Source organism: Haliotis rufescens, unplaced genomic scaffold (assembly GCF_023055435.1).
Source record: "Haliotis rufescens isolate VD_foot unplaced genomic scaffold, xgHalRufe1.0.p SCAF_3, whole genome shotgun sequence".
NCBI classification, from domain to species: domain Eukaryota; kingdom Metazoa; phylum Mollusca; class Gastropoda; order Lepetellida; family Haliotidae; genus Haliotis; species Haliotis rufescens.
In genome coordinates, this window is record NW_025964001.1 from 3,511,087 (window position 1) to 3,534,873 (window position 23,787).

Consider the following 23,787-nt stretch of genomic DNA (forward strand, 5'->3'; position numbering starts at 1 on the left):
CCACTAACAGTGTAAGAATCTAAAAGGCCTATCTAAATTCCTTAACAATGTGTACAATACAATTGGTAAATTGTATTGGTATCCACGTATCCTATTTTTATTATTTTTGTTAAATTGTACATAATAAAAATTGTAGATAATTGTATGTCATGTTATTCTAAGAATAAATGAGTTTGAGTTTGAGTCCGACACCCGAGAAGAAGCCAGAGATTAGTGCTCCTTTTTGAATAGTTTACAATCATGTGTTTTAGGGTTAGCTGTGTTGGCTTAAACGTATTTTTATTTCAAAAGAAATCTGGATCGGTAAACAAGCAAAACTTGCTTATGTAATACCTCTCCAGGTAACAACTTAACAACAGCTGGATATATATATAAGAGAGTGATGAACATAAACATACAAAATGCACAAATGAAATACACGAAGCCAATACACTGAAGCAAGTGGGGTCGGTGAAATAAGGTAATGCAATGCCATTTGTTGGTTATATTTTGTTTGTTAACACTTTTAATTTCTGATTTTGAGATGGGTAGGTTTAGGCTTATTTCTGGTATTTTGAGAGATAATTTAGCTGCTTTATCGGCGCTTTCGTTGCCGTAAATTCCTACGTCGGCGGGGATCCACAAGAAGGTTATTTGTTTGCCTGCTTTTGTTAGGTCGTTGGAGCTTTTAAGTATTTGGTTTATTAATTAAGGTCGTTTTTTGGTATTTTTGTTTTGGAGGGCTTGTAGTCCACTAAGGGAGTCGGTGAGAATTAGGATTTTATTGTTGTTTTTAGATTGTTGGTTATGCAGGGCTGAGGCCATGCCCATAAGTTCGGATGATGCTATCACAACACGATGGGCAGAAAACACATCGCTATCTGCCCATCGTGTTGTGATAGCATCATCCTTTGTTGTCACACCTACCTATGTTATCCCACTCATGTATGCCTTTGTTGTTACTGTTAATCCTCTACTGTTAATCCTCTACTTGCTATATATAATCTGCACTATGTCCCTCATTCACCGTGTGCGAAATACGCTGCAGTCGGAAAGCGCACGTTAAATCTTCTATATCAGTCAGTCAGTCCCTCATTCAGTCTTGCTTGACAACGGTATAAGGATCTATACCGAAACGTCGCTTTTTACAGTATTAAAGAAGTTGTTATCCATAAAAATTGTGTCTATCTTATTTCTTTTTGCGTAGTTATCCTATATTTACATTGGTTGTACGGCTCCACGCGTTGTCATCGAAGCCCCGCGGAGAGCTACACTTTGATGTGTAAATATGTATTGTCATGCAACTCACCATCGCAGTTGTAGTAGCATATCTATATAATTATGCACAATTGCCCCCAAATACTTGCATTAGTCCGTTCTAGTCTGATTTCTGTTTGTTTACAAACAAGAGAAAAGTCCGGTCACGTGATTTGCGAATTAGCCTGTGCCAGTGGTGTTATGCTAAGTCACCAACTGCGACATGTTGATGCAAAAGTAAAGTTATTGGATTTAAACGTAGTGGTCGTCTTAGAAGATATGAAAAGTTTTGGTTTGGCACTGACATTATAGAAGTTGTTCCTACTTATAAATATTTAGGTGTTCATCTTTCATCATCTGGTAGTTGGTACTTTACACAGAAGACACTTGCTTTACAAGCGACGAAATATCTTCTCGCTTTAAAATCAGGCTCAAGGGATTTTATGAAACTTTCTTATAATATATAACCCGTGAAGATCCGGGACAGTATAGGTCTTCAGCAACCCATGCTTGCCGTAAAAGGCGACTTCGCTTGTCGTAAAAGGCGACTAACGGGATCAGGTGGTCAGGCTTGCTGACTTGGTTGATGCATGTCATCGATCCCAATTGCTTGGATCGATGCTCATGATATCAATCACTGGATTGTCTGGTCCAGACTCGATTATTTACAGACCGCCGTCATATAGCTGGAATATTGCCGAGTGCGGCGTTAAACAACAAACCAACCAACCAACCTACCAATCCTTATAATGTACTTTTACAGATATTTGATGTCAAAATACTACCTGTTCTTCTCTACTGCTCAGAGATATGGTTCCCGACATGGGTACAATGTGTGAAGTCCATTTCTGGTGTCCCCCGCCGTGATATTGCTGGAATATTGCTAAAAGCGGCGTAAAACCATATTCACTCACTCACTCACTCAGAGATATGGGGCTTTCACCCGTCTCAGGATGTCATCAATGTACATGATAGCTTCTGTAAGAATATTTTACAATATGGGAGATTTGTCCCCAATATAGTTGCTCGTAGTGAGCTTGGACGTTATTCACTTAAAGTCAATCAACATGTTCGTATTGTCAAATATTGGCTCCGACTTGTTTCTCAAAAAAACTAAGATAATCCTTAGCCATGCTTATTCATATCTATACAGTCTGGCAGAAAAAGGAATAAATTGCTGGGCACTAAAAGTAAAACAACTTCTTTTTTCATATGGTTTTGGCCTTGTTTGGAATAGTCAAGGAGTAAATCATATTGGTTTTATTGATAACTTTAAAACAAGATGTATTGATATAGATAACCAACAATGGTCTAGCAGTTTAAGAATTTACTCAAAACTTTCTTTTTATTCTTGTAATATAATGTATTTGAAAATTATCTAGATTGTATTCCAGTAAGTGCCTATCGTATTGCTTTGAGTTAATTTAGATGTTCTGGTCATACTTTGCTAATTGAAAATAGACGGAAGTACAATATACCTAGAGCTAAGAGACTTTGTCCATTTTGTGTAAGATCTGACGTGGAATCTGAATATCATTTTTGTTTACAATGTCCATACTATGACAGTTTGCTAAAAGATGCTTTATAGCATTTGATCATCATATAAACGGTGTATTTAAATTCTGTCCACAGTAGACCATACCAACATATATTTGATTTCATCTACGATGAGATATTATTGTCTGGTTGCACATGTTGTAAATGGACAGTATTGTCCTCACATTAATCGGAATGAAACGGACAAGAACAAAGTATTGCCAATTTTGATGCTTATATCAATATAGATGGTCAGATAATGGGAATTTTTCGTTGTCATTTCAAATCAAGACAACATAATGTTAACTAATGGCTATAAAATATTGCAGTAAATTTCGATCTAACACTTGAGATTTCGGAAAAACCTGGTTTTATATTACATTAGAAACATTTATCCTTACTGGTACACAGTTAGCACGGGGTTGATCAGTTCAGACTTTGTAAATCTGCAATTCAGATGTGTGCATTTTACAGAAGTTGGTGTAACCAATATCGGGAAACAAAGGATGAGTAAAATGCTTTTGCTAGTTAACGTAAAGCAATTGGCAGTATCAGTGCTTATAATGATGCAGTGAAGTTGTTCTATGAATGTGAAAAACATCAGAAAAATAAAACATGAGTGTTCCTTGTATTAATTTTACTGTCAATGGAGTAATAAAATGTGAAATAGTATCAGGTCCTGTCTGGTTACATCTACCTCAAATTTGGTATGCAGAAGTACCTTGCCTAGAAGATGTGTCATGCATCACAATTGTGCAAACTGAAAATCTACTTTTGGCTAAAAAAAATAAAATGAAAGAAAACTGTTATATGTCCTGTCCGGAGCATAACTTCAGATTTGATACACATACTATACCATGAAGATGTATCATGCAGAACAATTAAGCAGATCAGAAAAGTATATTTTTGTTTTTGGAGGCAAAAATCTACAAAAATTAAAATACAGTGATGAATTCATTCCAGAGCATGATTTCCCAATTATTTGACATAGTTTTGCCCCTACAGCAATGTTTAACAGTTATTATGGATGGTATTCTAACTGGTGTTTGTACATCTTTGTCAGTAAAATATGCCAAGACTGTTCCGAAAATTGTATGTTTCAGGATAATAATTATCTGACCCTTGACAATGAGCGGTTGCGGGGATATGGCTGACTATGTCGCGTTGTTGGTTTATGAATTGTTTTTCATTGAATGACATGCAAAGAGATCCTTTAAAATTAAACGATGGCTTTGGAAAATGCCTGGATTTTTTTTGTATTGCAACAAATATAATACCTGTATAATACCTGTATGACAAAATTACAGAAATGTAAACTCACCTGATGAATCTTTCTTCTTGTTACTTCAGTTGCTCCATAAATTGTGCGCAAGCTCAAAGAACTGCTGTAAGAAAAGAAGGTTGACTCGCCCATCAGAATGCCGTTTGCTACATATGCTGCTTCTAGGCCCCCCAGTGTTGCTTCTTCATCATCTTCGTCTCCAACCTCTCCAAGACCTGCTGTTTCACGGTCACCTTCAGAATCTCCTGAAGTACCCTTTCGACTGCCCTCTTTTGATAGGGACTGGGAAGTAATGAACTACTGCTTTTCTGTAGTTAATGTTGCAATAGTTTATATATTGATACAGAGACCAACAGTTGTTTTAGAATATTGCATTGCAAAGTTCAAACATTAAGGTCATCAGAAAAGAAAATATGTTCTTTTTCCTAGTAAATCTTGGAAAAAGCTTCATTTTCACTACAAAATAAGAACATCTAACCTTGTTACTGAAAGAGCTAATATCACATTGAAAAGAGATCAGAAAGGTAATCAATCAATGAAAATAGTTGACTATTATTTTGTCCCACAGATAATTATGTCGTGCATAAGTAATGTTACTCATGACTTTCTTAAACTGTTGCAGGCTGCAGTAAATAGAGTCTTGTTCACAGACCCCTCAAGGTTTGTTGGCGACCTCTTAGTATCAAAGTTCGGAAAACACTTTCTCCGAAACCACAGTTTCAAAGGTATCCGTAGTAGTCATCCTAACAGTCGGGAAAAGTCCCCAAAGCCTGCAATGCTGAATAATACCTTTATGTGTGTTCGCTGTAAGTATTCACCATTATCTTTTCTCAGTTCTGTTACAATTTTTATCCAGCCATATATTGCTTGGACATATAGTATTACCCTTGTCCGTCCTTAGATTGTAGGGACTGAAGTTGAACATAGATGCAATTGCCCACATTTTGCCGATATTCAACCCTTATACGGTGTACGCTCTACTGTGAACGATCTTACTTGTTAAATTGATTTGGCACTCATATGAACAATAAATAGTTTGATGTACACAAAATTGGTTGAAATGAGAAGGTTTAAGAACCAAAGTAGCTTTTCTTCGTCATAGCTATGGCGCCTGTTAGTGGAGAATGAATTTAGTGATTCTTCAAAAGGGATAGGTTTTAATCTTCTTGGCATATTTTGCAGGGGTTCGGATAGTGGATTTTAGCTGTTTAAAAAAATCAGCTTTTTCTTTCTCCCATGATCAGTTTCCATGGAAAAAAAAGTTGTACTTGGACTCAAGTTGTAAACATTTTTCACATTATTAGAATGTCAAATGCCTAAAGTAATGAACATGACGTTCAGAATATAATTTAGATAAGTTAATGTACTTTGGGGACATGTTTTTATGTATTTGTGGTTATTAACAGACTTATACTTGGTTGAATATGGCATGCCTGGTCTAAAACAAATTTAATTATATGTAGGAAGTACAGCTATATTTTATGGATCTGAAGTCTTGTTTTTAACCAAGAACTAGATGAAAATGGACCAAAATTTTATATTTGGAATTTAGTCAATATAGCGGAGTCTATAGTTGCACTTTTATTCAAACCGGAGTAGGGGGCACGGGTGGCCCAGTCGTCTAAGGCGCCGCGATTCGCTGTGCAGAGTTGCGACCCTTTGGCACGCCAGAAACCTATGATTGTGGGTTCGAATCGCGGGTCGCCCCGATTATGTTTCTAGGTTTGTCAGCACCATACCCGTGCTCGTGGGTTTCACCGAAGTGGTAAACGTCTGAGACCTGCATCATTTCGGGCTTTCCTCCCACATTAAGCTGACACGCCGTGATATAACTGGAATACTGTTAAAATCGGCGTTACACCCAACTCACTCACTCAAACCGGAGTGTAGTTGTCCATTTTTTTCTGACAGATTTCCAGGTGTAGCACCTTTTTTATTTTTATGACAAAACTTGATTGTTTCTGTAAAATTCATTATTTTAAGGTTTATATTTTGTTGCAGATATGGACTTGTATGGTAAGCTGAGTAAGGGGTCATTTTAGTGTTGCTTGACACAGTGATGCTGAACTGGCTGGATATGATCCTGATTAAACAGTATCCGATTTTCTGTGATGATCACTTTATTTAAGTGCAAAGTACTGGAGTAATAATTTGTTTTAGAGATTTGGACTTGTATGTTTAGCTGAGTAAGCTCCGATTTTCTATTGGTATTTCACAGATCTGACCTTATTTTCTTTTGGATCACAGATCGGTTGATGGAGACTCAAGTACGAAACTTTTGCCAGTAAGACTGTTTTTGTGATTGCTGCATGAAACCAGATGGAAAATCATGTAAATGCCATCATGCTGCACCATAAAGATACAATATTGTCAATAAGAGTCTAAAGTGGTCTAGAAAAGAGTGAAAAAGTAAAATATTGGCTAAACATGGCTTGACTGTGTTTACTTCAGTTCAGAATTAAATTTGATTTATCACAGTGTACATGTAACAGTACATGTGTTTAACGAAATACTCTGATTATTTGGTCGCCGCGAATAGCTGCAAAATTGCTCAAGCTGTGTAAGGCAATAACTCACTGATTATTTGGATAATCTAATAATAAAAGACAACACAGCTACAAAGTGGTTTATTTTAACTGTTTTGTAATAAAAACAGAACACTTGTATTTGGTCCTCTGGTTCATTTTTATTTAAACAATACAATGGGTTGTTCACTGTGGCCAAATAACATAAAAACTATTCTTGACCAGTCCAATTATAATTTTAATCATGGTTCTATTAATCTGTAGAGCTAACTTTGAGTTTGAATATATGAGATGAGAATTTGATTTTTGTTTTACACCATGGTGTATTGTGTCCATGTTATATACCGGTACTGAAACGTTACTTTCATGTCAAGTTTCAAAAAGGAAGTAAATTAATATATTCAGGATGTTCTTAGTTGTTGTTGCATTTTGATGGAAGTAAATGATTTACTGTCCGAGTCACAAGCAGGGTTCCGACTAAACTACTCTACTGTTGATAAATTGTTTGTTTTACAAGTTCTTTGTTCTAAATATTTGTGCAGAACCAGAGTTTTTTATTGTGCATGTATTATCCCCCGCCACGAAGGGGAATATAAAAATGGGTGCCGTCCGTCCGTCCGCTGTCCGCCCTTTCTTTAAAGGAAGAAGTTTTGATACCAAACGTTCAGGCCTTCATAACAAGCGTTTGCGTACCTGCGGCTTACATTGGCCTTAGAGCCCAGCCAGCACAAGAACGTCGAGGGATCTCTGCCGCAAAGAAGGAACACTGCAAAGACCTTTTCTGCCTGTAATAAATAAAACAAGCATGAAATACTCACATCCCCCGCCAATATGACATGTCGGGTGTGTGCAATGCATTAGCTCCTGTGAACTATGTTCACTGGGCCTTTTGTAAATGGCCTAATTGCAGCACTAAAAAAAGTTATTACTGGTGTTGTTTTTCCATCTGCAGTTTATGATAGAATATGTTACTGAATTTGTAATGAGTAAGGATGAGACATATGGACGTACAACTTCTTTATTACAATTAGGAGCGATGGTTTCGGTGTAGGTTCTAACACCATTATCAAGCAAATGAAGTACAGAGTATGGTTGACAAGAATATATATTGTTTATACAGTTGAGTAGGTTTAAGATCAGTTACACTGTTGTATTTGTAATGAGTTATGTTTCTGTATGAAGTTAGTCAGTGAATGCAACAACTGTGTCCATGACACTTTTTGAGGAACATACACTCAAGCAATGCAGAACTTACCGACAAGAAAGGAAATGTATTCAATACTGTGAGATGACATTATGTGCCAAGTTTGGTAAAGAAATATAGTACGGTTTTCAAGATCTGCTCCGGGAACGAGGACTACCGCCATTTTCAGTCTAAGTCAAAATCGTTGCCATGGAAACTCGAAAAATAACTTTTTTTTAAAATCCCAAACTATCAAAAGACACCAGTTCACCACTAGACCTATCAATGTGCAAAATATGGTGAAGAAAAATGGTACGGTTTCAAGATCCGCTCCGGAAACGAGGACAACAACTATTTTCAGTCTAAATCAAAGTCGTTGCCATGGAAACTCGATTTTTTTTTTTTTTAAATCCCAAACTATCAAAAGGCATCAGTTCACCACTAGACCTATCTATGTGTCAAATTTGATGAAGAAATATAGTACGGTTTTCAAGATCTGCTCCGATATGATAGAATATATGTTACTGAATTTGTAATGAGTAAGGATGAGACATATTGACGAACAACTTCTTTATTACAATTGGGAGCGAAGGTTTCGGTGTAGGTTCTAACACCATTATCAAGCAAGAGACGTACAGAGTATGGTTGACAAGAATATATATTGTTTATACAGTTGAGTAGGTTTAAGACCAGTTACACTGTTGTATTTGTAATGAGTTATGTTTCTGTATGAAGTTAGTCAGTGAATGCAACAACTGTGTCCATGACACTTTTGGAGGAACATACACTCACACAGTCGTTGCCATGGAAACTCGAAAAAATTTTTTTTTAAATATCCCAAACTATCAAAAGACACCAGTTCACCACTAGACCAGCAATGTGCAAAATATGGTGAAGAAAAATGGTACGGTTTTCAAGATCTGCTCCGGAAATGAGGACTACCACCATTTTCTGTCTAAATCAAAGTCGTTGCCATGGAAAGTTGAAAAAATTTTTTTTTTAAATCCCAAACTATCAAAAGGCACCATTTCACCACTAGATCTATCTATGTGCCAAGTTTGGTGAAGAAACATGGTACGGTTTTCAAGATCTGCTCCGGAAACGAAATGTGACGGACGGACGGAAGGCGGGGGATAATAAAGATGTTGAATAAAGGCGACAAAATGTTTTCCACATATATAAGAAATCTCTGTCAAAAACAATCGATTGTATAATCAGCTTAGGTTTATGAATCATTATCAAACAGTGATGATACCAGGTGTTCGCGAATAGTGGAGCGTTTCCTAGCCTACCCGAGGCACCAATCACAAACACATGCAAAGGCGAATCGAACGGTTCACCTGAAAACACACGGTAACATATGGTACAAATCAAACTAGGGAATTGCATCGAACATCATTTTTGTCACTGATGTGTCTACCATAAAATGTTTTGAAAGCTTTACTGGGGCCTTCAATGTTGTACCCTTGATCAACTTCTGAGCAAGAATCGTGTGATGCTCTTTGAAATCTTGGTAGAAAGAACATGCTCGATTGTTCCTGGAAAGGAATATAGCTCGACAAAAAGGAAACGTTGACTATCGGAAAGCTGAATTCATCGCTTCTGTCATAAAGTCTTGTGGAGAGTGCTTCGTCAATATAAAAGCCCCATGGATCAAGGAATAAAGGTGGCGCATGTGGTAGAAAGTATTTCTCATGCCTACAGCTATGACTGCCAGCTGTTTAATGTGTAGAAAGTAAATGATACCATGAAACACCTTGGGACTCGAACACCTGAAGATTGTAGGATTAGTTTAATGTAAACTATGTAAGAGGAGACAAATGTTACATCATGTATAATTCGTTTTGCTGATACAAGTCTGGTTCTTTACACTTGGAAAACTAAGAAAGCTCATGTGGCTCAGGATCCTGCGGGGACGCAATATGTTGCAAACACTCTATTGCTTGTTGTAAGAAACTGAAACTGTTTACCTTCCATTTCTGTCCCCAAGTACGGAACAACATATAAGCAGATAGCATCTACCAATAACAGCCTGAATTCAATAATATTACAATGTTGGAATTACTATTAACTTGCTATCTATATCAGCTGGAACCAAGGCCTATTGTGCTTGAGATATGGGCCGTTTTGGTTTGAAACTCAATATGTTTCCGCGACAAGAAGTGACAATGCCAATGTGATAGGACTTTCAGGTTAAAAGTATTCTCGATATCGCAAATAAACCTTAAATTCTTTCTCGTTTCAAGTTCCGAAATCACAAGTGACATATTTTAAACTTGAAAACTCTAAACTGTGTTACAAACTGAGTAGGCAGGCAGGTCTCGTGTTGGGCCATAAGTTTCAAATTTGTATGGGTCCTTACGGCCTGCCGTAAATAAAATTAAGAAAAAAACTTTAAATGAAGGGGTGAAGAGTTTAGTAAGGGCCTGTAGCTTCTAAAGTATGTGGATCCTGGTGGCAGCCAGACATGTTTTTAAATTTCAAACGCTGGTTAGAACCATTGAAATTCTGTCTAAAAGTAAGCATGTTTTCAAAACCTGGAATGACATAATTTAAACTCCGAATACTTTTGTTATAAGCTTTGCTAGAACCATGGAATTTTGAGGTTTAATGCAGGTAGAATGTATTTTCTGAAACCGGAAGTTACATAATCCAAACCGGATGTACTTATAACTTAGTTACTATGGAGCTAGAATCACGGGACCTTAAAGTTAAAAAAATAATACTAAAGAAGTCAGAATGTGGTTTTCCCGAAACCGCCTGCCTCCAAGAGGGCAGAGGCGGAGGAGGAGGGACGAGGGAGGCGGCGGCGGCGGGAGGAGGAGGAGGAGGGAGGGAGGAGGATAATATGGTCCACTCCAACAGTCGGGGATGTAAATTCCGCGTTGTATAGTTTGTTGTAATACTGTGATAGCCTCAGACTTGTTCTTAAACCAGTGCGGGCTCTGGGATAAGATCGATTCATCAGCTGGGTACGCCACTATTGTCGACTTTACTCATCCATGGGCATTGTTGACCGTTGGTCTGACCAATCAGCTTGTAGCGATGTTCGATCCGGTCCCTCTCCTATAAAAAACAGTGAAGCCACTCACCCCGGCACAATTTGTCCAAAATGAAAGCAAATACCATCTGCAGTTTATTGGGAAGACAATTTGTGAAATGCCTGACCTCCTCATTGACAACATCCCCATTTGCACCAAATGCGCTCCTCTTTTTTGCTGATCTGTTTCTTTATGCATATGAATCAGAATTTCCGCTCGGATTGGAAAAGTCAAAAGAAGATAATAAGATAAAAGAAGTTTAACTTAAGCTTCGGGTATATTGATGATCGGATATCGTTCAATAATCATCAAATAGCCAATTCCCTTTACCCACCTGAAGAAGAAATAATGTTGCCACTGAGACCGCTTCATCTGTTTCATATTTAGATGTATGCATAACTATTCAGAGTGACAAAACACTCTCCACATACTATGAAAAGAGGGATGACTTAAGATTTCCAACAGTTAGCTTTCCCTTTATGCCGAGCTATATTCCTGCAGCTCCAGCCCTTGGTGTCTATTTTTAACAACTTTTCAGGTACAATCGAGCATGCTCTTTATACCAAGATTGCAAAGACGGTCATACGACTCTTGCTCAGAATTTGTTTGATCAATGTGGAGGACATTTCCGAAATTGACGCATCATTGATAAACAAAATGATGTCTGATACAATTCCCTATTTTGATTTGTTCACATGCCTTTGCATGTGTTTGTAACGGGTGCCACCGGTAGGACAGGATACACTCACCATTTTGTGAACACCTGGTATCATCACTATTTGATAGTGACTCATAAACACATGCTTTTGATATAATCGGAATCGCAGAATCGACTCTGTTTGGCAGAGATGTCTATTGGATATAGTAAGGATTTTTGTCAGGTGTATTTGTATATGTCCCATTTGAATCCTTTATGTTTACTACTTACTTACCGTGTCATACCCTGCAGCCTCTAACACACTTCCATAAACTTGACCTATTCCGGGTAAATGTCTTACTGGTCTGTTTGCCATCGGCTGAGACACAAAGCTCTGGTGCACTAATGTTGTTTCGCCAGGATCCATCTGAAGCAAGTGAGACAATGAGATAATTGTCTTTAGTGCAATTTATGTAGTACGAACTTATTGTGTTTTGGTTTTGATTTTAACGCCTCCATGGTCTGCCCGGAGAGCGGAAGATCCGTCGTTCCATCCCCTTGCCTTGTTGTGAAAGGTGTGAGTGGTATAAAGTTAAGACCTTCAACACCACCTTCTTTTGGTGGTGCACATGAGAAATGCACAATAATTCGCTACAGGGGCAAAGCAATGCAGGACGTCACAGATCAAGAAAGTTAGGGCAGCAATCTTTATGTTTATGGAATGAAGCAATTAGGTGTTCGTTCCCAAGTAGCATGCTTGTTTTGGGCCAATGCTGCCACCTCTTTGGCCAGCCACCCACACAGTCGGCATCGCCCTGCTAGCATTGCCCTGGTACAGATAGATATTTTATTCGTTATTTAAGGCCACATAACACATTGTATTTAAGGCCACATGACACATTGTATTTAAGGCCACATGGCACATTATATTTATGGCCACATGACACGTTGTATTTAAGGCCACATGACACATTGTATTTAAGGCCACATGACACGTTGTATTTATGGCCACATGGCACATTGTATTTAAGGCCACATGACACATTGTATTTAAGGCCACATGACACATTGTATTTAAGGCCACATGGCACATTGTATTTAAGGCCACATGGCCCATTGTACAGTTGACATTTTCAGTTTTATTTGTTTAGTCACGTGATGTACATGATATATAAAAAAAACAGAGAACATGTTTCAACAATATGGCTAATTAACGGATAACAGCAGTGTTGTTGGATTTTATAAGACTGATCATTAACATCGTGTTTTTATGCCTACTGTTAAACATCGGAATCTATTTTTCTCTTAGATGTCCATTCTTATCACATACCAATAAAACATGAAATCCATCCATAACATCACCTAATTGGCAGTTTTTACAGATACCCATGTCAACTTCCCTTTTTTCACATCTACCTCTAAAACGTACATTGAAATTGTGTAATGACACTTTGAATTTACATAAGCCCCATGAAGCGACTTGTCATCTAACATCTATTGCTGGAATCTAAGCTGGCTCCTGTTTAGAGAGCCAGGGATCGAGGCGGCAGAGGTTATTATATACCAGTCTCTCTAATGCCCGCTGCCTACTCGCTTAGCACCACTTAATCTGCATTTTCAAGGTTTTACTGACAGTAGTAATTCATAAACACATGCTGTTGAAGTTAGAATCGTACAATCGACACTGCTTTTAGTAGATATTTCTATTGAATATGGAAATGGTTTTGTCGCTTTTATTTTCATTATGCAGGTGGTGTCAGGGTTTTGCTTTTGCTGTTTAGGTTATCGTGTTACTTCTAGTTATTAGTAGTTGGTAGCAGCACTCTAGGACCGCTCCTGGCTTCTGATTGGTCGGTTCTGTGATGACGACACTTCGGGTAACGTGACCTGTGCACATGCACAGAGGGCATTGTGGGTTCATGCGTGTGCATCCAAGATGGCGTCACTTCCGGTTCTGGTGGGGCGCGCGTCCGGTTCCGGGAGGCTTGCGCATCTTCAAGATGGCGGCGCGTCTGGTTCCGAGGGGCCATCTCCTCATCCAAGATGGCAGCACGGCGCTGCCAAGATGGTGGGAGGAGAGAGGGTGGGAGGAGAGAGGGCGGGAAGGCGAAAAAGTGGTAGGGTGGAGGGGTTTGGTTTTTTTTGGTTTGTTTTGGCGGAGAGGGTAGTCAAAGCAAGGATGAAAGCGTTTTTTCGGGAGAGATGGGTGGCCCTGAAAAGGGCCGTTTGAAGAAGAAGAAAACTTTTGTGCCGCTGTCCAAGAAGCAACATCATGTTCAATCTTATTATCTTACTGACAAGACAAGGATCATCGAAGCGGAACTTGCTGCCATTTGGGTATCTGGAAAGACATGACACGATCCAGACGTTTAAGAACCGCTAACCATACGTATCGTTTGACATTCTTGGAAACCGTACCACCGGACAACGTTCCCAAAGAACTACTGTCTTTATTTGACAGGGTGATCGATGACTTCTATCAACAGATGTCAGGCCAGAAGGGGGATCGTATTGGTCCATGTATCGACCACCCCGCTTTGAACAAACCCATACGCATTCCCTTTCGTCGCTTTGAAGATCTCCATGGCCTAGATATCTTGCATGCCATGGAAAAAGTCCAACAGTCCAACAAAGTCCTGAACATCAATGCCACCATGGTTGTGACCTTAGTACATGTAGCAGATCCCAACAGGCTACGATCAGGCAGTGGCCGCCACCATCTGACTTGAAGCATTTTTAGAATGCAAAAACGGCATTGTACGGATCAAGATCAATCCTGTTTGGCAAGGGCCCTTGTGGTGGCACAGCATTAAGCCCTGAAGAACAATCCTCTGACCCAAGAATGGGAAACCAAGAGAAAGAGACTGAAAAGAATGGATTGAGTCGAGGTTCAAGGCATACGGGCACGGGTCTTGTTTCACCGTCTTGGCATTCCTGAAGGTCCCTGTCGGGGCCTGGACGACCTAGCACGCGTGGGACGTACATTGGCCCAAATCAATTATGAACTGAAAGTCTACAGTCAAGAGGTGGACCAGAGACGGATGTACAAGTGTGATGAGGCTCCACCCAATGCCACCGTGCAGCATTTATTCCATCAATTGGCGATAGTTCGTCTAACTATCGATAGTTTCGATTGTTAATTTGTTTAGTACATTTACTTTCTTAAAAAACAATTAAAGAGTTTGACAGTTTGTATAGTCAAATACTAGTCATTCAGTCACATTCATTCACATTGGTGCTAAAACACTGCAGTAACCTAAGACTTAACCAGTTACATGAAGTGAATTTTTTTTCCCATGTCTTTGAAATGCCAATTTGAACTTGTTTTCTTTACAAATAGTATCAGAAAGTTATAATTATTTTGATGGTGTCAGTCAAAATGCTGAAATATATGCTGCTAAAGCCTGCTATAATTGCAAGTGAAAACTATCGCATTAGTATCGCAATAGTAGGGCCACTATCGCAATAGTATTACAATAGTTGTCTTAACTATCGCAATAGTATCGCAATAGTATCGCAATAGCCAAAAATGCCTTAATAGTCACCCCTAGTGACCACCGTTATGATCATCCAAGAAACCATCCCTGCACCAAGCAATACGGTTGCAACCACTGCCTCCACTTCAGCTATTGCGGGCCCAAGGAAGAGCACGGCATCCCTTGCTTGACATGTCTACTCTGGTTCCCAAATCAACACTGTTACACCCAACATCTCCAGTCACAGTCAGAGGGAAAACCCTGCGCCTGTCAATCGATTCACAAATTTGCCCGACCTGTTTTCAGCTTGTCCACCTCTTGGATACCCCCATGACTCATCACGAGTGCTCAGATGAAAGACGTCCCTGCTTAGTGTGTCGAGAACCCGTGACCCCAAACCATCGCTGCTACATGACACCCCTCTGTGAAGCCCATGATGAAGACAAGGGGGAGCAGGATGAAGGAGAGGGGGAGGAGGAGGAATGCTACAACCAAATCCAACGAGACAACGTCAAAAACGTCTTCTATGATTTTGAATGTAGGCAAGACACAGGGGAGCACATCCTAAATTTGTGCGTGGTGCAGTTAAAGTACTCACGGAAATGGAAAAAAACTTTTTTTCGATCTCAGATTTTAAATAAATGCAGTTAATATACAAAATATATAAATATTCAAACAACTCAATCAGTACTAATTGGGCCTTGGCACAAATACAGCGTATCAAAGGTTTTTATGTCTATTGTGAAACTGAGCATAACCAGGTGTTAGTAGATCAAGGTGATTGTCCATGACCTATGACACCTTGACGACAGGTGAAAACAGGTGCTTGAAACCCACGTGCATGTGATTTGTCAGTGGTTAGTGATTTGTCAGTGGCATTGTGGGATAGTGAATCATCCTCAAAATATCAGAACGTAAAAGTAACTTATTCCCTTCTCAAACAACAACTTACATGTCATTATTATTATGCACATAAACATAGCTGTTATTTTTATTGTTGTTTTAATAACTTTTTTCCAGGCTAATTTGCATAATGCCTATAGCCTGATTCTGCCATGTCAATTTGGACTTAGTTTTATTTTTGTATGTTGAAAGTGCCTACAAATTACCTCCTGTAAAGTACATTTTGTATTGAGCACTGAGATAAAACTAGCAAATACAGACTAGTACTTTTCCAGTTGTTTTGTTAATTCGTATTTACATCTACGTATTGCTTTGTGTCGATTATTAAATCCAGCAAACAGGTTTTTTTTCATTTCCATGAGTACTTTAGGATGTTGACGATGCATCGGTGAAGTGACAAAGGAGTTGTGCGAACACTGTCCATGGAGAGAAGAAGGTAACGGTCCCAGCCATGAGATCATGTTTCGAGGCCCCACCATGCTACGCAATGTGTGTGTCTGATTGACAGCCCTGGCCGAAAAACACAAGAAGAAGAAGAAGAACCAAGAGAAGGAGGGTGGTGGTGCATGCAAGGGGACGATGGCACGTCTAGGCAAAAGAAAACAGGACGGAACCCTCTCCGGCCATTGCCCTACAAAACGTCAGCGACGTCCATCACCCCAGGAGGAGGAGGAGGGGAAGGGGGAGGATACATGGAGGTGGATGCGCCCACCCCGTTGGAGGAGGGGGAGAAGTAGATGAAGAAGACGAGGAAGAAGTACACCACCATCCAGCCGCTCGAGAAGGAGGAGCACATTTATGTGATGACACAAAACGCGTGAGCCTATGATCTGCACTTGATCATCATCTGGTGAAACTCCCCACCAGGATTCAGAATGGACAACAGATTTTACAGGCGACCCTGGGACGATTGTGTTTCGAAGACAGTTTGAATTTCATACCCTACACGCTGAAAGCATTTCCAAAGACCTTTGGACTGAATGAACTGAAGAAAGGGTATTTTCCTCACTTTTTCAATACCAAAGCCAACCAGACCTACAGAGGTCCCTATCCACCAGCCGTCATGTACGATCCCGATGGCATGTCTCCCGCCGAACGCACTGCCTTCCTTCAGTGGCATACCAAGAAAGTTCAAGAAGGAGCCTTGTTTGACTTGCAAGAAGAACTCTTAGCCTACTGTCAGAGTGATTTCGATATTTTGAGACGTGGATGTGCTGACTGCCGACATAACACCATCAGGACGGTTCGCATGGATACCTTTGAAGAGGTGATGACGTTCCCTGCATTCACCATGAAATCCTTCCGAAAACACGATCTGAAACCTGATACCATAGCCATTCTTCCACCTCAAGGCTACCAACCCAAGAGAAAATATTCCCAGCCCTGTATGAACTAGTTAAGTTATCTCATGGAGACCGACCCCGAACTGCACCTCCAGCACGCCAGGTGAAAAGGAGTTCACGTACGGAGAGGGTAAACATTGTTACAGTGTGGATGGCTACGATCCAGCGACAGGCACCATCTACGAATTCGTGGGGTGTTTCTGGCATGGATGTCAGAAATATTACAAGACCAAATGTGGAGTACCTCATCCCACCCTGGGCACGTTGATGGGTGCACGTTATACCGTTATACCGAGTCTCTTGAACCAACACCCTGATGTGAAACGTATCATCACCCTGTGGGAGCATGAGTTTAAACAAATGCAACAGGAGGACTCCACTTTGCATGCTTTCTTGCAGGGACCCCACTGTACCCACCTACCTGGACTGCTTAACCCTTGCGGCGCCTTCTATGGAGGACGAACCAATGCCATCCAATTATGCTATGAAGCCCAAGAAGGTGAAACCATCAAGTATATCAATATCTGTTCACTTTACCCCCACATTTGCAAGACCGGAGCGTTTCCCACAGGACCCTCAACCCTCCATCAACCGCCTGTGGACACGTTGTTTGAGCTGAAAGGTCTTATCCAATCTCCTGTCTTACCCCCAAAACAACTCTACCATCCGCTACCGCCATACAGATCGGGTGGAAAACTGATCTGTCCTTTGTGCCGCATGTGTGCCGATACCCGGTCAATCTAACCTTGCGAGCACACGGACGAAGAGAGGTCTTTGGTAGGCATATACGCCACCGTAGAACTCCATGAAGCCGTGAAGAAGTATGGCTACTAGGTGCTTCAGATCTTCGACGTTTGGCATTTCGACACCTTTGCAAAGTATGACCCTGAGACCCAGCAACAAAGACTCTTTGACCCCTATATTGAGAAGAACTCTTTGACCCCTATCATCGAGAAGAACCCAGCATGCCGCGCTATTGCCAAGCTCTTTCTTAATTCGCTCTCGGGCCAGTTCAGACAGCGCTTAAACTATAGTCAGACCGTCTATATGAATGATCCTGCACAGTACTTTACCTTGTGGAGAGATGAACGAAATACCATCGAGGATGTCACCGTCATAAACGAACACATGGTGGAAGTGACCTATATCCGCAAGGAAGAATTCCAAACCCCTCATTCTGATTTCAATGTCGCCATAGCTGCTTGGGTCACAACACAAAAGCGCGTCTCAAGCTGTACGAGACCGTCTCCCTCGTGGGTCGCAGGGCCTTGTACTTTGACACGGACAGCATCATTTACATTCATTGACCCCATGAAACGAATCCCGAGCTGGGCCATTCGTTGGGTGAGTTTACAGACGAACTGGACAGAAACACCATCAAGACGTTTGTGTCAAGAGGCCCAAAAATCTATGGCTATGAGTTAATGAACCCCAGACCCGATGGAACGCACACGACCTGCAAAGTGCGAGGGTTCACCTTGAATTACAGAAACCAATGCTCTTGGCTATGGCGAAACCACAGGGGTGCCTGTAGACACGCTCCCCTTTGGGTACAGAGATGACTAGATCACTGGGGTGTCACGATGTTCTTCACACTGTGTTGGCTGTTGGCATTTTATCTGGAAGACAGTAGGGCTGAAACGATATCCCGGGACACTGATGCATCGCGATTCACTCCATACGATACGCAGTGTGATTTGTGAGGTGCTGTATCTCGATTTTTCACGATACGTTTTTTCAAAGACGTATATATGTACGTCTTGTTTTTTGTAATAAACTTTTATCACAGATACGTTTTTAATGTGTTTTAACTCTTTCAACGCCGTAGGCATCGAGTCCCTAGGGTCCGTAGGCCAGTTAACCGGCCAAGCCGTAGTCACGTCAAAATAGTATATAGTTTTAAGAACCTACCTGTCATACCATTCATTTATTAAATCTATCACTTCTCCCAATGTCTGAAATACGTATTTTATTTCAATTTATCATTTTTTATCGATAGATTAAAAAGTTAATCCCTATTTCCCGCAATGTCATTGAAAATATAATGCTCAGACTCACACTTCGACAACGGGTGCATATCGAACATGTCAAAGAGCAAAACAAAGACGTTTCAAGCAAATCTTTAAATATGTTATACAAAGTGATAAATAAAATCAATAAAACTATATCTAAAAGTGGTCAAACTTACAGCTAAGTTATTATTTCCATCTTTTCATGTGATCGTGTGTAATGTTAGTCAAATGACATCTCAGCTTTCGTCGACTCGAATTCTCGGCCCCGACACGATGTTCAATGCCAAAATATATGCATGAAAAATCTTTGTCACAGCTTGTAACCTGAACTGATACATCCACGAAGCTCCATATTTTTCCTGCTTAAAACGTTCAGAATAACACGATTTAACCAAAAGATTTCGTAAAAATCTGAAATTCATCATACACGAGGATTTGTAATTTGATTGCCTGCCTCAAGTCACGTGCTCAAATTTGACCAATCATGAACCTTGTAGCAGATTTCGACAAGAAAGCGTCGTTAGAAACAATTTGTTATCCAATGAAATCTGATGTTATAGCAACGAAAAGACTCCAGGCAATATTACGAGCGTGTAGATGAACAAACAAGCTTTCTTCGACGAACGTGTTATTCATACGAAGCTTTCGAAAACGGAGGTATCTCTTCATGTTACTGAGCGGACAGCCGCTGTTATCCGGAAATGGGTGAAAACAGATACTATTCATAATTCTTTTTAAAATAATTTTTCAATTACGTAAATAATGAAAATAAAAAAGAAATGATAAGTAGATCTTTTGAAATCTTATATTTGCCCCAAATCGTCAAATTTTCGCTTCTTTGGTCCTTAATTTGGACGTTATGAATGTGTTAGCTCACATTTTTATAATTTACAATGAACTTAGTTAAGTTGTCAATGCATTATTTAAATAATGTGATAAACATAACTTTCATATTTATAAACACTAGGATTAGACCCTTTCAAATGTTGTATAACATGGCTGTTGCTATAATTGTTTTTAATTGTTTTTTGCCTTTTTACATGAAAATGGCAAATCATTAGTTACTGGACACTGGTACATTTAGTATTTACTCCTACCATCTAGTCCCAACTCACAAATATGTAGGACTGTTACTTTTGTGTTTGCTAGCCATTACATGGAAATGGCAGATGATTTATTAAGTTAAATTACTCATTACAGTATATATTTTATGACTCATGAACATTCATTCACTTTCATTTAATTTTTCATTTTAATAAACTAAGTTATATTCATTTATCTCTTGTCTTCTCTTGTCACATATGTATCGTAGCGTATCGAGATACGTATCGAATCGTGATGTAAGTATCGAGATACGTATCGTATCATGACTTAGGTGTATCGTTGCAGCCCTAGTAATATACAGTTCGCTTTGTTCAGGGAGTAATTGTTATGATCGATTGTTTATTTAACAAAGAAGTTACAGGTTGTCTAGGTTATATTGATTGTACCGCAAACAATGAAGTGTATACGCTGTATGCTGTCACAACTCGGCAGAAGTAGAATGTAGTACCCTGTTCCACCTTTTAGGTGAGACGCAGTGCATACGAAACAAGTGTGACGTTATCAAAAACGTTCCGCACACTCATTAATATTCAACGAAAAGACGTACCTTTATGTTGAACAATTTATCCGGTACGTCTCTCTATGTGTAGGACGATCGTTGACTGGGCCGTTTTATCAAACAGTCAACCGTTGCTAGCCCCCAAGCTTTGCGATGCTGAGCTGTCACTGATGGATCAATGTCATCGGGAAGCGACAATCTCAACGATTTTCCTGGTAATAAATGCATTTGAATTTTCATCCCGAACAAAGCAAGACTTCCAAACGGACACAGGAAAGGAGTTACTTTATTAATGGATATGTGAACAATATAAAAACAATTCATCCATAAATTCTTATCCTTACTTAACATATAAAAACTCCAAACATAGAATTATGTGAAGCAGATATCTTCCACATTCACTATAAACGATAGCCTTAGGGGGTCTCGAAATTTAGTTCTTGAATGTCATTAGTAGAGCAAATCCGGAATGATATAAATTATGGAGTTCCCAGAATGACTGAATTGGATAGTGCTATATTGTCGTAACTGCTTTCTGGTGTCAAGTGGGACCCTACTACAGTTACTGAAAATATTGTCGTCCCTTGCCATCACGCTCAGTTAAGCCATGGCTGTGCAGCTCGACCTGTCAGCATCTCCCAGTCATGGAGTGATTGGTCTTACGACGCTTACTCCGAATTGTCTCCATCAGCATTTGTGCTCGCATAATAAAGAAACGCAGCTTTATACTCACATCAGTTTTACTTACTCTCAGTCCATATATCAATACAGGATAGGATCAGACCGACGAGGTTCGTCCACAAAGTGGGGTGAACTTATGACGATCGAGGTTCGACTCATCAACTGAAATCCGCGCTCTCCTCTCCTAATGTTGCAACGTGTGTTGTGCCCTTAAACCTACAATGGTCTTAAGTCTACAATATTCATGAGTGGGCGTGGCTTGTGTATGCACGTGACACTTATTTCGTACGCACTGCTTCTAAACTGAACCCGGAAGTGCATCGTACTTCTGCCGTGTTGTGACAGCACAAAGCATGCAATGAGACTGCATTGTTTGCGGTACAGCATAACCTGAAGAAACTTTCCTTCTTTATCAATCTGTAAACAATCGTTATTTTATGCAAAACTAAGAGGAAATATCTCAAAATGTTTGTAAAACGTTTGTGTATTTTGTAAGCAAGTGTGGCATTTCAAGGAATTTTATTCCCAGTATCACCTTCCACTTTGCCATTGTGTCATGGAAAATAAACACTGGGAATTGGGCATTAAAATAGGAAATATTCCTTCTCGTTAGCAGTATGTCATAACTCCCGTATAGCAACGAATATATCCAGTTCCACATCAACTACTTCTCTAGCATTCCCTGTTTCCTTCAACGTTTTCAGTTGTGGTGTCTTTGGATAGGACACGATAACTTTCTAAATATCCAGTATAACATTAAATTCAAAATTCAAATTCTAATCCAGGATAGTAATGTTCATATTCATTACATTAAATATGGTTAAATGTCCGTGGTTGTCATTCCCCATCAGATAGTTTGAAAGAGGACGAGAAAGTGATGTGTCACCCCCAAACAAGATGATTGATCAATATCAGTATTGTATATCCATAAAAATTATATTGAATTCGTTTTTGTTTTGTTTGCAGGTCTTACCAGTTGGAACTGGTGTTTGTTTTGGTCTTCATGTTAGGGTCAGATAAAGTATAAAAAAATTAATCAATAAACTGGAATTTAGTTTTGCATTTTTGGTATGCATTAGAAGTATTGTATACAGGCTACTAGTATGGCTCCTTGTAATTTTATACTCATTGTGGGAAAGTCTAGATGAATCCAACGTCAAAATGTTCTTACTCTTTACATAATCTAGAAGTTATTATTTAAAACTAATAAGTTTTGCCTTCGAGACTTGGGCAAATCTAACAGGCTACCCATTTTACAGGTTAGGCAAATTAAACAGTACAAATGTCTCAGTTGGTTTATAAGACATCATTAATATATGTAAGTGTTTGGGACATCCCGTGAAAACATATATAAAAAAAGTAAAGTGTGGCAGCAGTGAGGTAGTTTGTTTGAATGCTGCTGTAAGCATAATGCCAGTCACATCACTGTAGATGGCACCAAGTGTACACATTTGCATGTGGGCGGGGTGATGTCAGGTTACGGAAAGGGGCGAGTTGTGACGAATGGAGGTTGAATGTATACACAACCACACCAACAATAATATCTAATAATATGTACATACATGAATACATACATGCACCCAATCACGCATAATGCATTTCTATAATACATGTATGATCTGCATAACTACACACATTAACACACAAAATATACACATATATTAAATTGTAGAGTGAAATTCACACATTTTAACGTGGCAAGGTCAATTTTCCAGCCATAGCTCGATAATCCTATGATATTTAATTATGTAAATAATGTTAAACCTTTTTTACAGAACTGAGCCAGTTTTACTAGAATGGGTTTGTATGAACATTTCATTAATTGATTGTATTTTAGAGTGGAGGGATATTAGTATAGTATGCCGGAAGGTATTGTTTTCGAAGGTCATTTAGTCTTGGACATACTATTAGAAAGTGAAATTCGTCTCCTATTTAGTCGTTATATAAAGTTCTCTCTGTACTCTGTATGTTAAACCATCTGGCTTTCTCAATTGGTAGTCTATGATTTGTTCTCAGTTTAAGAATCCAGATTGCTTGTTTAAATGGGAGAGATAATAGATACTCCTCAAACTGTGGTTTGTCTTTTAGCATTGTATAATATTTGCCTTTAGATGAAGAACAAGCCTTGACATTCCAGCTTTGATAGAAGTTGTCTATTAATGTTTGTTAAATGTTTGTTTTAAGCCAAGAGAGATTTGGAAAAGAGTTAGTATCAAAGACAAAATTCAAACCAGTTTCATATAAAATATTTTTAATTGAGGTGAGCCATGGAAATGCAGTATTTCTAGTCATTGTGATATTATGAATTAGCAGATAGATGCGGCCATAT

At 39.3% G+C, this 23,787-nt stretch overlaps 1 long non-coding RNA gene across 1 annotated transcript; it reads right to left on the reverse strand.

The window, feature by feature from the left end:
• Positions 1–6,720: 6,720 nt before the first annotated feature.
• LOC124131890 lies at positions 6,721–21,751 on the reverse strand. Its single transcript, XR_006860735.2, has 4 exons — positions 21,511–21,751; positions 20,826–20,989; positions 11,736–11,867; positions 6,721–7,364 (listed from the first exon to the last, which is right to left on the reverse strand). It is a non-coding gene; the product is annotated as an uncharacterized LOC124131890 (long non-coding RNA).
• Positions 21,752–23,787: the final 2,036 nt, after the last annotated feature.